The sequence below is a fragment of the Chaetura pelagica genome, unplaced genomic scaffold (genome assembly GCF_000747805.2).
Source record: "Chaetura pelagica isolate M959 unplaced genomic scaffold, ChaPel_1.0 scaffold807, whole genome shotgun sequence".
Taxonomy (NCBI): Eukaryota; Metazoa; Chordata; class Aves; order Apodiformes; family Apodidae; genus Chaetura; species Chaetura pelagica.
Genome location: NW_009953935.1, coordinates 521,876 through 534,909, shown reverse-complemented (window position 1 = coordinate 534,909; position 13,034 = coordinate 521,876).

The following is a 13,034-nucleotide window of genomic DNA, read 5'->3' as shown; positions in this document are numbered from 1 at the left end:
CAACAAGCACAAAGCATTAAAAGAAAAATTTAAAATATCCCTCTGTGTTTCAAGTAGTCTTGCATGAGGACTTCTTAAGCTGGCTTTTGGCCTAGGCCACGTGGTTAGAGAAAGATTTCCTTGTGTAGTCTGTTTCTGCCCATTCAGAAATTGTGCTGACCTTTTGTAATTCTCTAGCATTACAGCAGCAATTACTTACATGGAAAAAGAGTATAATGTATATTATACTTATTCTAATGCAGTTTAGCATCTGGAAACTTGGAGGAAACAGTCTGCTTCCTAGGGACCATATTTTGAGAAGTGCTGACTTAGGCCACAATCACATGCAGTCACAAGGGTGCAACTGTGTGCAGCACTTTGCACATCATTTCTGGGGACTATACAATGTTACAAGCTGATTTTTCTAAGTTACATTAATACTATTTCAGGTACTTATTTGCCTTTTTCCCCCCATTTGTCGCAAATTGCACATTAATAAAATAGCTGTTTAAGGTTTATGCATATTTCGGACAAATGTGATCATGTTGTTATGAAGTAGCCCAGTACTGAGAAAAAAAAGAAAAAATTGTTTTTGGAAAAGAAAAAGTAAAGTTCTCTGTATAACAGAAACAAAAACTTTTATTTACTTTTTTTGGTCCTCAAAAGTCTTGTTATCGTATTGTTCAGAAGTAAATTATTTCAAATTGTTTCTTTTATCTCTGGTATGGATCCTGAAAGAAGTAATTTCTGATTTGTTCACCAGCTAGACCAGATTTTTGAGGCTGGAGGAGAGAGGGGGGTTATATTGTACATGGAGCGTCAAATAACTCACAGGTTTTGTAATATAAGAATTTTCTTCATTGCAAATCCATAAGGTTTGAAGAATTTTATACTTTCTGCCTGTCTCCAGCATCAAGGTTTCCAAAGTTTTACAAGCTCTGCAGGGAAACTGATGAACATATGTTCACAATACCAACAGTTCATCATAGATACAAGTCACCATGACTCATACCTCTTTCAGAACATACAAATAACAGCAAAACACAGAATCTTTCCAGCCATCTTTGAACTGTATATCTTGGTATCAGAATTTGTAAAGTGGGAGAGACCGCAAGTTTTGAGAGTCAAAGGTAGTTAAAAAGTATAAATTTTAATGATTTCCTGTGAAACAACACACATTAGAGGAATACCATCCCAGAGGACAAGAAGCCAAAACACATCTCAATTGTTCTGAAGCTCTGCCAAGGCCTTTTCTAATTATTCCAAGCTTATCACAAGCTGTATTTGTCTGCTATAAATTAATGCTGCCAGTTTTGTTAACTGTGACATTAGCACAAGGCCAACACTATTTCTAATGAGCAGCAGTGAGTTTACCCACTGTCATGAACTGCAGCAAGAGCTGAGAAATCTGAAGCTGATGTCTAACAAGTGAATTATCCCATCTGTTTGCCCTCTGCTTCAGAAGTAGCCTTGAAACCCATAGAAAATTTCTCACAAGTTAGCTAGTCCATCACTTTAACCCAAAGCTGGATAACCATGTCATTCCTTGTAGCTGTCTGAACTAGCTGTTCTTAAAATTTTCCAGTACTACAGGTGCCAAAATTTCCCCTCATAGGTGTTGCAAAAAGAAATTATAAAAGCTTTAGGAATACATAAAATCGGTTGAACTTTGAAACACAGAAGCTAAGTCTGGTTTCTAGTCTAAGGTGCCAAGAAGCAAATGTTAAAGGAGTGTAGCTGCAAGTACGGGGCTGTAAATATCCCATTAGACTTGCCTGTGCAGGACTTTTATCACTAGACCAAACCAGATCATGCTGTGCATTTCTTCCCTGCCTGGTTTCTTTCAGGTGGACTCTCTAGGTTTGGAAGAAACCTTTGTTTTCTCTTAAATCACTTTAGATCTCTAACTGAACTCAGACCTGCCCCCAGGTGAGACTGAGTCTTAAAAAGCAGTTAGATGCTAAAACGTGACTGAAATTATTTTGGCAATCCTAATCAAAGCTCTTCCCTCAGAATGAATTCTGAAGTGTGATTTATGTAGGACGCAGCACTAGGTAAACTCATGTGGAAAACCTTTATACCCCAGTCCCTGGTACAGCCAGCTCCCAGCCCCAGAGACCACTACCAGACTAATTTCAAACCTCTCAGCTTTCTTTCTTTTGGAATTGGGCATGGGAAGGTGCAGCAGGGTCCAGCCAGGGTGTGGAGATGGGCTTGATCGGGGCTGTGGAGAGCAGAGGGAGGGGAGGGCCCCAGGTGCTGCTTGTTAAGGTCATTAAGGCTCATCAGGCACCTCAGGTGGCTCCTCAGGAGCCGGGGGTGCGTGGGGCAGAGGCCGGTGAGGAGCCCTGTGGGAGAGCACAGCACCCGGGCCTCTCTCCTCCTTAGTGGAGCATCCTGTTCAGCCTGGGGTCTGTATGGGATAGAGGACCAGCTGTTGGTGCTGGGGGAGCAAAAGGCTGGCATAGCTGCCTCCTCCTGCAGCCGGGGCCTGCTCCAGACCTCGGGAATCACGCCACGGCTGCGTCGGCCGCAGGTCTCCTGCGAGTGAGAGGATGGTGCTGCTTTCTGAGGTAAGGTGATGGTTTTGTTGGCTTTGACATGACAGAATTAGAAAGAGCTCCTTGCCCTTTATGCTAGCTGATGCATGAACAGTCTCATTTCATGTGTTACTGATTGGTGTCTTGATGGAAGCACAAACGTGCTATCTGAGCTGTGTCCGGGACAGGGAACGTGAGCTCTGACAGCAGCTATGCTGTGGCCAGGTTTGTCCGTGCATCTGTAGGAATTTCGTTCATGACCATTATGCTTGTTGGACTGGGAAAGAATGTCTGTGGCCAACTCCTGATCTCAATTGCACGTGTGCAGCTCCCAAGGCAGAAGAGCTGCATACTGGCTCAGCACACGGCCTAATGAGGTCTTGCATGATTGCAAGCAACGTGGATGGCACACTGGAGAGCAAACAAACAACTGCTCCTTGTTTTGCTGTGCTCTCTGCACTGCAGCAGCTGTTTTGCTTCATCATTTTTTAAAAGAAAGCCACAATTATTTTTCACTAGGGAGCTGATAAATAACAGTGCTTACATTTTTTTAAAAAAAGTTTTAGAGAGGATAGAAGTGATTTTTCTGGTATATAAAGTGCTTATGTTTGGGTTTGAACATCGATTCACAGATTGTCTCTTAGTGTTTTTTTCCCAGCTCAGGAAATCCTAAGGGGTATTCTCCCTCAGGAAACTGCATGTGGTGATGTCTTAGCTTGATTTATTTTTGTGTATCTAACTTTGCACTGAATTGCCTTTCACAGCAGCATTTTTTAATGGAGATTTGTAATTCTTGGGAAATTTGGCAAACTGGGGAATATTTAACAACTTGTCAATTGAACTTTAAATGAAATTTGTTGCAACTGTGGATATACTTGATGCTATGTTGATGGGTGTGATGTACTTAGCTAAGTAGCTATTTGAAAGGGCTAGGGTCAAAAGATTATATTATGGTTTTTTCAGTCTTTAAACAGCTGCTTGAGAGTAAATGTATTCTAGCTAAATGTATAAACAGAAGCAGGGTTAGCCTGAGTCTAATCTTAGTGCTTGTCTAATAGTTTGTATTTTTGTGCATGCTGTACTTTCTGCCCTTGCTTCTAAAGTTTTGTTTCAGTTGGTATATGACAATTCTTGTAGAGAAGTGGGTTTGGCCCTTCTGTCTCTCCTATTCCTAAAATGACAGAAAAGGTTTAAAAAATGTTATCTATCAAAATGGATGTTTAAACTGCGGGTGGAATCTTTGTAAAGAGAAATCTTCGAAGGTTCATCTTGGGACTTCAAAGTTGTGACTGGGTAGGTTCAGAGGTAAGCTCAGATATTTCTGAGTTATAAAAAATTATATATTTTTTTATATATATATAGTTTTCTAATAGCTCAAATATATACTGTCTTGTTCCTGAGTTTCTTAACTAAATGTCAGGTCATTGTATTGTTGTTTATCCAGCATCATAAATACACAGATGAATTTACATACCAAATGCACAGACTTGGCTCTCTTGTCTGCACAAAATGTCAAGATTAGGCAGAACAAGGAGGTCAATGACAAAGCAGGAGAAATGGGAGTACACATGAATTGGAAGAGGGCAGAGAAATCACATAGCTCTCTGCTCCCTTGAGGTTCTCTCCTCATCAACTCCACACAACTCCCTGGTCTCAATTGGAACAGGCAAATCCTGCTTCTTCTAGAAATTGGTGGCATAAGGACAGGAAGAAGGTGGTCACCTCTCCTGGGCAGAGAAAGTGGCCTGCAGTACTCACCTGTTGAACAGATGTATCGGAGTGGTTGGTTGGAAAGGGAACTGCTGCACTTTTACCTTGCTTTATGGTTACATACTGATGATGGGCTTTGAAGTGGTGTTTGGAGTAAGCTGTTGTCTGTCTTAAGCTTTGAGCATTTTTTTTTTAAATGGTAGGTTTAGGACTGAACCTTTTAAGGTTTACTGAAATAATATGAGTAAATCAAAGCCAAGATTTCAATAACATTAGAGAATACCAAGACAAGGGCCTTGCTTGGGTCCCTGCTATGAAAAACTGTAAAAGTTCTCTGTTCTATGAAATCCTCCTTGTATGACCTTTAAAACAAAAAAACATTTTACGTTCTATGACTGAGTAGAAAGAAATTTTAACTACTATGAGAAAGGTGTATCTTTGTTTACCACATGGTACAAATGTTGCTAAAGTTCTCGAAAGACTTGATATACAATTTATTTGAATACTGATTTTTACTTTTTATAACAATTATCTTTCTGTCAATATTTCTGAGTAAGTTTCTTAAAATTATTTCATAACTCTTTATTTCTCCACTAATTCCTTTCCTATAACTGTCTTCTGTATTTTCCACTGTTGTGCAGCATAAAGTAAGTACTGGGTACTGAAGTATATATGATTACTTTAGAACTTCTGATTGGGTAACAAGAATTAGTTACAGTTATAAATTATTGCATAAGTCTTCTGTTCTGCAGTGAGATTTCCAGTGAAATGCTGCCCCGGATAATTAGCTGGCGCTAATCTGTGTCTTCAGTTTTGGATGGTCGAAAGAAGGTTTGATGTTTCCTTTCCTGGAATAAACAAAACCAGCTTTTAAACTGTCTGAAAATAACAGTAGGTGCTAGTCATTACCAGCCTTTGGCATGGGGTTGTAATAGTTTCATGAATTCTGCTTCAATCAGGGAAAAATACGCTTAAGTGTCAATAAAAGTTTTTATGCTGCTCTGATTTCTTCCTGCCTCATCTTCCTCCTCCCGATTTATGGCTTTATCCCACTGTCTCTGTTACTAAGCAACACTGTACATGGTTTTAATGTAAATTACTTCAAAAATCTCTGATAGTGAAGCAGAATAACATCAGGTTAAATTCCTGATTAATATGTGCTACAAAGAAGTACTGTGCACTAAAAAAAGAATAACCAAAGATGGCTACAAAGCTACCTGATAGCTTAAGGAAATAAAGTATTTATTTATTTTTTAATATTTTTTAGATTGTCTTGTCTGTCTATAAAACAATCATTCCAAGCAGATGGATCAAATGTTGTTCAGTTCCATTATTTTGACTTAATCTGTTCTGTGTTGAGCCACTTTGCTGATGGCACAGTGTATATGCCATGGTGATGCAAGTAGTTTTCTTATGGTTGCAAGCTATATTCTCACCTCTGTACAAGAGGAGATGGAATTATTTTTCAGATTCTGCTTTTTCTCCATTTCTAAAATTAATGGCAGCATGTGAGACTTTTTAGAACTGAATCTTGTCTTTGCATTCAAATCAACAGTAAAATTCCAGTCACTGTGAACAGGATTCGACTGGTGTTAGTGCTTGTTTGATAGATGTCTTTTATCAGTGCCACTTCCCATATTCTTAAAGCTCGTCAGTAATGTGCATTGCAGCTGATGGCATATTTTTCTTTTTTCCCATAATCTTAGAAAATGCAAAGTCTTATTTAACAAGCTAGCAGTTGTAATCTTGTCTATACAGCAACACCATTTTAGATGCGAATAAAACAGATTTCACTGCAGAAATCTTAGGAGTGATGTTTAGCCTGCAATGTTTGCTCGCAGGAACAGCTGTGAGAGGTTTACGGCCAGTGTTTGCAGAATTGCTTCGACTTGACTATTGCAAGCTGGAATTTGAAAGATTAAATGTGATATGTTAATGGGTTTAAAGCATACTTAAATGCATGTTTGCAACTTTAATTCCTTTAATACCTGAGAATTTATACCTTTCAAACCACCTGAGCTAATATTGAGCCTTCAGAGAACTTCTGCCTTTCAGGTAGGCTCTTAGGTTCAAATCTACACACTTTGAATGTAATGAAAGTAAGAGTGTGTAATGCAGCTTTAGGAATCATACCTGCATTGACCTGTCTTCAAGTATATCTTGTTCTGTATGTTTTTTATTTTTTTTCCCCCCTCTGTTTAAAAATGTTACTTCCTGTAACTTTCTGTTATTTCAGAGGGTCTCTGAAGGAGAAAGGAATACTGAAATGACTGCCAGCAAAATCTGGTGAAATGCACAGTCATCAGAATGAATAATAGACCAGGAATCTAGTTTAAATTTAAGAATAATGTTTAAATTGTGGTGAAAACTTGTGCATAATAATATTTGTTTTCAAATTTTGTAGATACCTCCTGAGAGATCTGCACTATGCTATTTCCCAAATGTAAAGCATGTAGAGGAAGTCCAAGACTCCTTTATTTTCTGTGAAAACACACATTTAAAAACAATGTGGGATTAACACAGTTATGGAGCACATCCTTAGTACTGCCCATGTGTCTTTCTTCACTGTTACAGTGTATTTAACAGCTATGCATTAAATACTTTGTGGGTTAGTAGAAAAATATATCGTAGCAAAACCAGAAGTTAAATGTAGATGTGATTAATTCAATACAAGGCTTTGCCAAATAAAAACAAATCAGTGGCACGTGTATGATACATATGGGATGGCAGTCAGTATTATATAATATTTGTGAATTCAATACTGCAGGTATTTCATTATAGCTGAAATGTAGAGATGTCCCTGTCTACAGTTTGTTGGTTTTTTTCTACCTCAGGATGTCATTGCCTCCATGGCTCTATTTGGTCAGAGGAGTAAACTTTATTTGCAGTAAGTGAAACTGGATTGTATAAATACGTGCAGAACACACTAATATTCTGTGCAAGTTTGAATGTCAGGGGTGATGATGTGCTTGTAGCTGGAAATTATGGAGCTTTGCAGTTTTGATGAGCTTCTTATGTGACAGAGACAGACCATCAATCAAATTATTTTGCAGGAGAGATAAAGGCATGTTTTATCATGGAGTAATGTCAAAATATTTGAATTAACTTGGCAGAAAATTTAGCCTTCAAGCAGCTCCAAGATAAGCAGTAAAGTGTAAAGTTTGCAGCTGTCTTTAGGGCTGAAGGGAAGAGATCAAAACTGGATTATCATAGAACCATAGAAAGGTTTTGGTTAGAAGGGATCTTGAAGATCATCTAGTTCCAACCCCCCTCCCACTAGACAAGGTTGCTCAGAGCCCCATCTGACCTGGCCTTGAACACTTCTAGGGATGGGATATCCACAATTTCCCTGGGCAACCTGTGCCAGTGTCTTGCCACCCTCAGTAAAGAATTTTTTCCTAATAGCTAATGCAAATCTCCCCTTTTCCTATTTAAAGCCTTTACCCCCTGTCCTTTCACTCCCTGCCCTTGTGAAAAGTCCCTTCCCAGCTTTCCTGCAGCCCCTTCAGGTACTGGAAGGTGCTATAATGTCTCCTCGGAGCCTTCTCTTCTCCAGGCTGAATAACCCCAGTTCCCTCAGCCTGTCCTCATAGGAGAGGTGCTTCATATGGGATGGCAGTCAGTATTATATAATATTTGTGAATTCAATACTGCAGGTATTTCATTATAGCTGAAATGTAGAGATGTCCCTGTCTACAGTTTGTTGGTTTTTTTCTACCTCAGGATGTCATTGCCTCCATGGCTCTATTTGGTCAGAGGAGTAAACTTTATTTGCAGTAAGTGAAACTGGATTGTATAAATACGTGCAGAACACACTAATATTCTGTGCAAGTTTGAATGTCAGGGGTGATGATGTGCTTGTAGCTGGAAATTATGGAGCTTTGCAGTTTTGATGAGCTTCTTATGTGACAGAGACAGACCATCAATCAAATTATTTTGCAGGAGAGATAAAGGCATGTTTTATCATGGAGTAATGTCAAAATATTTGAATTAACTTGGCAGAAAATTTAGCCTTCAAGCAGCTCCAAGATAAGCAGTAAAGTGTAAAGTTTGCAGCTGTCTTTAGGGCTGAAGGGAAGAGATCAAAACTGGATTATCATAGAACCATAGAAAGGTTTTGGTTAGAAGGGATCTTGAAGATCATCTAGTTCCAACCCCCCTCCCACTAGACAAGGTTGCTCAGAGCCCCATCTGACCTGGCCTTGAACACTTCTAGGGATGGGATATCCACAATTTCCCTGGGCAACCTGTGCCAGTGTCTTGCCACCCTCAGTAAAGAATTTTTTCCTAATAGCTAATGCAAATCTCCCCTTTTCCTATTTAAAGCCTTTACCCCCTGTCCTTTCACTCCCTGCCCTTGTGAAAAGTCCCTTCCCAGCTTTCCTGCAGCCCCTTCAGGTACTGGAAGGTGCTATAATGTCTCCTCGGAGCCTTCTCTTCTCCAGGCTGAATAACCCCAGTTCCCTCAGCCTGTCCTCATAGGAGAGGTGCTTCAGCCCTTTGATCATCTCTGTGGCCCTTCTCTGTCTTTAGATGTTTTTTTAAATGTTTACTTTTCTAGTGTCTTGATCGTATCATGATTCAGTTCTATGTTTAAATCCAACACGTACTTACGGGTCACAGTACATAATGTACAGTTTCATTTAGGTTCCAGTGTTCTTGTCAGTCTGTTTTACCACGTGTTGGGAGCTACTTGTAAGTTTGATGAGAAGAAAAACCTTCAAGAAACACTCTAACTGTATGTTGTGAAGATTAAGTTAAACCAACACTTAAAGTTATTTGGGATTGTTTAATGTTTTCAGTATTTCAAAAATACAATCAGTCTGATGTAGATGCTTCTGTGAAACATGATTGTTTTTTGCACAGTCACGGTAGACAGAAATATCTCTAAGATGTGATCATTTTTTTCTGAAAGCAGTGCATATCTACTGTCTACTCTCATGTAAAAGTTACAGATGAACAAAGAATTCTAAACAGAATGGATTTAACATGTATACACTGCATAGTACAGTCTCATATATAATGTAAAGCATGCCTCTCTGCATGCTGCTTTACATTTCTATTTTGACTAATCATATCACAAACCCCAGGTTCAACATTAACAAATCTCTAGTAGGTGAAATTACATCTCCTGTACATTAGGGACCTGTCTTTAAAAGGTATCCTGCATCCTACATATTCCCTCACTTTATGGTGATCTCATACAGGGAGAGGGCTTTGGGTCCTCTCATTTTTATCATGCTTAGAGGGTTTTTTACAGGGCAAAACTGAATCCTTATACTACAGAAACTAGAAAAAACTTGTGGAAAAAAGTGTCAAATCAGCTGCTAATATCTTATGCATATCCACTGACTAAAACATTTCTGGTTATTCATTTAATTGCATTAAAATTGTCATTCACGTTTGATTAAGAATATTAGTTGGAGATGCTGCAGTCTGTGTATGTGCAGGGTTGTTCCTCACATCATAAAACCTTTCAGAATTTTCTACTCTTACAGAAGTGTTTTTGGCCCACTTTGGTTTAAAAATATTAATAAAATTGTTTTTGTTTTTTTTTTTTTTTGTTTTAAATATAGTATCTGGGTAAAATATCTTCACAGTTACTTATTTTTTCAGCAACAGTTTTTGCTTTCCACCTTTTAAAACAATTTTTCACCCTTTAATTAGGCTGTAAATCTCCAAGGGATTTTATGTCTTTCTGTGTATGCATCTCCTGCACCAGGGCCTGTGCTTGACTGTATCCTCACAGCACTGCCAATATATAAAGCTGGGGAATAATTCAAATACATAGAAAATAAGTAGATAAATGATATAAAATTTCATAGGCCGAGCCTTTAACTGATTTTCCCTTTTTTTCCAGTGTGTGATGCTATAGAACAGAGTAGGAAGTGGGGTTTACTAGGGATATGCAAGGATAAAGTAAATTTTATTTTTGTACAGATTCCAAATGGAAATATGTGATCAATGCTACCACTTCTTTGGAGAAAAAAAACCCAATAAACCAACACCACCAACAGAAAAACCCCAAATGAACAACAACAACAAAACAAAAATTAAAAGAAAAAGGAAAAAGAAAAAGCACCAATCCTCTCTTACTACGCTTGGAACCTGATTCTGTTTCCACTAAAGCCACTGTACGATGTTGCTCTGCTTAGAAGCACCAATGCTGATTCTAAATAAGTGGGTGTATTTACACTGAACACTCAGCTACAGGCAGCCTGTGCTTCTCAGGGCCATTACTCATAATGCAATGTGTTCCTGTGTTTGACACAATACTCTGCCTAAATCTGTCCCTAAAATTTAATTTAGTTTGTAAAAAGTTAAGCCTAAATTCTGCTTTAAAGCCTAACTTGCATATAGAAAAAATAGCAATTTGTTAAGTGTCTACTCAAGGAAACTTTTTTAGATTAGCCAGTTCTGGGAAGGACAAGGGAATTGCTGAACTGCTGTTCTATCTGTGATTTTGGAGGTGACTGGGAGTCCTTTTCAGTATGAATTGTAGATATAGTAGGCATAGCCTGTTCATCTCGAGTTTAGGGGGACCTGGGTTAGACTTTGGATTAAAAGGAATGAGGAATGGCAGTAAAAAATATTGCAGCATTAAATGGAAATACTTTGGTAAGGATGATATTGTCTAAGTTATATAACTACAGATATACTGATGAGTGTGCTACTTACAATAATACAGAAACATCTCTTTGCCTTGGGTGGATTAATACAGCAGTGGAGGTGGCTTTCACAAAAACATCAGTTGATGGCGTGTATGTTGTTAATAATACTTGAGCCAATAAAAGTTCTTATACAATAGTAGGACATTCTACAACTTAAACCTATTTCTACTGAAACAGAAAACATTAACATCCACCACTTCACAACTTCACAAAAATCTTTAAAAGCAAATAGTATCTGGTCCTTGTTACTTAATTTACCAAGTACTTTTAAAGCTGCAGACCATGGTACTAGCCCACTAAAAAGGTCACACAATGCTATTCTCAAATGCGGTCTGTACCTGTTTCTTGAGTGTCAAGCAGAACTCGCCAGTGACAATGAGCTTGACAGCTCTGACATTAACATTGAGGATTTGTTACTTCAGCCTTGGTAGTGAGGTCACTGTTGAAATGGACTTGATTGATAGGACAAACTCATCACTTTACACAATCTAGTCGGATGATGGTCTGGCCAAGCCTGTAACATTATGTAGGAGAGCAGAGCTGGAGACCCTGACCTTGTGAGCAGGGTAAGAATGGTTTGATAGGTTCCAAACTGAGCTGGATGTTATTAAGGAACTTAAAAGACCCTCTCAAAACTTTCTGGAAGTTTTTACTACTTAGCTGAAATATTTATTCTTAGATTTTATTATTTTTTTTTAATCTGTTACAAAATAAAATTAAGTATTTACATTTAACAGTAAATATTTCCAAAATCAACAAGTTCTTGCTTTAGGCCTTCTTCTGCCCCCTCCCAAGGATTTGTTTCTCTTTTCCATTGGATACTTTTCCCTGGGAATACCTGCACATTAAAAGGAGGTCAGTAAGATAGATCATTGCTGACACCATGCAAGCAAAACTAAACCAAACCTGAGAATGCTACTATATTCTCTGCTGCTGTCGCAGTTTCAAGTAGGTGAAGAAAACCATCACTTAAATAGTAGTTCTAGTAAAGTAGAGGACTTTTGGCCTTGTACTTACTCTGGAATAATTAGTCAACAATGTAAACATGAGGAAATTGTTCAACTGAGAAGCTGATTTAATCTCTATTGTATCTGTAATAATTTTGTTGGAATTTAGGCTAGCCAGCATAGATTATATAGTATAATTTAGGATGGGCAAGCAAGTAGAGAGCAGAGCAAGAAACACAAGTCATATGAAGTACTATTGCACAATAAATAGAAATAAATATTATGAATGTGCATGTCATGCATAATGTGATTTAGTAATTATTCTGCCAGCAGAAAGTATTAATTCAAACAAGCCAACAGAATATATTTGTGATAAATTAGGAGTAGTGATCCCTGTATTTAGGGATGGCTATATGGTGTCCTCATTAGTGCTGGTTTGAGTTCCTCACAGCAGAAGATTATAGGGACAGCCTAAAAGTTTGTCAAGTATTTTACTTTGGTCATCCTGAAAATGAAAAGTACTCTTGTTATTTTAAAAATAAGTATCCATACTTCTGCATCTTAATGAACTTTGTGTTCCTCAAGACAGAGGGAGCTTGTTCTTAAACAACATAGCTAGTTCTTATTTTGATATTAAATTAAGATGGCTCAACCTGGAGTTCTTGGTGGTGAAGTCATTCAGAGCCTAATCTTACTTTTGCCTCCTTTGTTGTCAAGGACTGGGTTCTTGTGTCAAAGGGTACTCTGGCCATCTCCTGCCTGCCTGCGCCTCAGTAGGGGCCACAGGGCCAAGAGTTCAAAACAGCAGCCAAGTCCTGCACTTGGTAATACTGCTGCTCTGCAGAACCCATGCACAGGTCTCCAGTGCAGTACTTTCAGCAAGCAATTGGGCAGGGAAGTGTTGGGCAGGGAAGTGTCAGGCCCAGCAAGAACATGTTTCTCAGCAGCTGCATTTGTTGCAGCTAGATGTGTGACAGAAGTGGTTTGGCTGTGCTGAGGGAGATGGGGACTCTGCAGTTAGCTGTCAGCTGGGGCTTGTGGGGATGCCTTAACTGCTGTCCATGAGAACTCTGTACTCCCGAAGTTTGCTCTCTGCTGCTGCCCAGTTAGAATTTTATCTCTGGATACTTTTCAGTATCTATTGATTTGCCACCTGCCTTCCCCCTTCCCCCCCTCCCCTCCCCCCC